General features: G+C 48.4%; 1 non-coding gene across 1 annotated transcript; it reads left to right on the plus strand.

Moving 5' to 3' along the window:
- Window positions 1-2,026: 2,026 nt before the first annotated feature.
- Window positions 2,027-2,100, plus strand: trnan-guu. Its single transcript has one exon. It is a non-coding gene; the product is annotated as a tRNA-Asn (tRNA).
- The last annotated feature ends 276 nt before the right edge of the window (window positions 2,101-2,376 follow it).

Consider the following 2,376-nt stretch of genomic DNA (forward strand, 5'->3'; position numbering starts at 1 on the left):
TGACGAAAATGTCTCGGACAGAAAGAAAAAGGGAATGTAAATGAGGCTAATCAAGGCTATGAAAGGTGCTGATGGCGCATCAAGCGGTCAGAATGTGTTAATGGCAGAACAAAGGTAAGCAGTGCGTCAGAGAACAATTACAAACAGGGATCAGATTGCTGAAGTAGGATGGTATGGGCTGGGGGGCAGTGGGCAATGCTGAGGGTAAAACATATCAATGGTAGGAATGATAAGTTGATGGAAAAAACATGTGGTGGAGGGGGAAGTGAGAGTTCACAGTCTGAAGTTGTTCAACTGATAAAATGAAAGGGACAGAGAGCTGTCTGAGACAACCAGAATTAGTCACTAGAAATATGAATGCCCACACGTAGACAAGCTTATCGGGAACGTATTGGTTCCCTGCAGTTTGAGCTCAGCTTCTCAAAGCAAACCCAATGTGAATGAATCCCGCCGTCTGCGCCGCAAAGAAATGAAGAAAACATGTTGCTTGACCAACGGAAAACCTCATCGAAGGGCTCGTCAGGAATTTGAACCCGAGACCTCTCGCAAATTCCGACAGCAAGATACCCAAAGCGAGAATCATACCCCTAAGCCAACGAGCCCCGTGGAAAAAGCTAAAGCATACTGTCATTGCCATGGAAAATCAATCTAACATCTGCGGAGAACGCCAAAAGTACTGCAACACCTCAGGTAGTCAGGCGGCATTTCTCGACGGGACAACAAAATTCGTCTTTCACCATCACCTTTCATTAAAACCGGGACAGGTTAGAAATCAGAAGGGGATTCAGTGCAGTTAGATTGCGAATATACAGACCGGACCATGTACCACATGCTATGGTACCAGCAAAAGCCGGCACAGCCGCCGAGATTGGTCAGAGAACATAGAACAGTACAGCACAGAACAGGCCCTTCGGCCCTCGATGTTGTGCCGAGCAATGATCACCTTACTTAAACCCACGTAACCCGTATACCCGTAACCCAACAATCCCCCCATTAACCTTACACTACGGGCAATTTAGCATGGCCACTCCACCTAACCCGCACATCTTTGGACTGTGGGAGGAAACCTGAGCACCCGGAGGAAACCCACGCACACACGGGGAGGGCGTGCAGACTCCACACAGACAGCGCCCCAGCCAGGAATGGAACCTGGGACCCTGAAGCTGTGAAGCATTGATGCTAACCACCATGCTACCGTGAGGCCTCATCATTAACATATTGACGATGAAGAAAGAGGAGATCTCAGGACGATATCTGGCGGCTGCCAACAAGTCTAAAAAGAATGGTTACCTCAATACAAACGCGCTCAGTGTGGAGGACGGGGCGGTCTATTACTGTGCAATGAGCACAGTGTCACAAAGCAGCTACAACCACGTACGAAAGCCTCAGAGAGTATTTTCAATTCCAGTAAATTTGCGTTCCTGCCCTTGTACCGGAGGATGGTTTGATCTGGATTCAGAAAAATATTCAGGTCTATTTCTCCACAATTGCATTGCCGTCTCTGTCCTTGTATAGGTCAATAGAGGAGCCGTTTCGGATTCGTGAGATTAATCAGCACGTCGCGATGCACAGTAAATTTAAGCTTGGAATATCCACTTCCGAGCAGCAGTAATGAAAGTTCTCAGATGTGGGGATAATAAAATCTTCCAGGACCGTTAACTTAGGTCGACCTTATGCCAACGAGTCTGAGCCCCTAGTAGTCTTCAGCGGAACATCGACTTTCTGATCGAAAATACATCAAATCTATGTTGACACTTCCTGCTTTCTGTTATGGAGGTTCCCAGATAAGGGACGTGTTTCAAAGAAAGTGTGGTGCTGTCCAAGTGAGTTCTGTAAAATCCACGGGCCTGTGATGATTCCACGTCTCACAAATGTCCATGCCCGCGGGACCATGTGTACGGTCCTTCCAGATATTTTCCGCACTGCCTCAGGGGACCAATATTGCCAGCATTCTCATTCGGTCCCTGGCAATCAGAGAATTGGCTGTCACTGTTGAAATGCACAGAGTTGTGATCCTGTTGTTGTCGTCTCCGTGGCGCAATCGGTTAGCGCGTTCGGCTGTTAGCCGAAAGGTTGGTGGTTCGATCCCACCCAGAGACGAATTGTTGTTCCACTCCTGGATGATATGTTTTTAGGGGCTGTTTCGGACAGGGCTAAATCGCTGGCTTTGAAAGCAGACCAAGCAGGCCAGCAGCACGGTTCGATTCCCGTAACAGCCTCCCCGAACAGGCGCCGGAATGTGACGACTAGGGGATTTTCAGAGGAACTTTATTTGAAGCCGACTCGTGACAATAAGCGATTTTCCTGTTCTGATAACACGTACCGTGCACCGGCTGCGGCATGGAGTTGCCTCTATCGCTGCAATATCCTTCATGG

The sequence above is a fragment of the Scyliorhinus canicula genome, unplaced genomic scaffold (assembly GCF_902713615.1).
Source record: "Scyliorhinus canicula unplaced genomic scaffold, sScyCan1.1, whole genome shotgun sequence".
Lineage (NCBI taxonomy): Eukaryota > Metazoa > Chordata > Chondrichthyes > Carcharhiniformes > Scyliorhinidae > Scyliorhinus > Scyliorhinus canicula.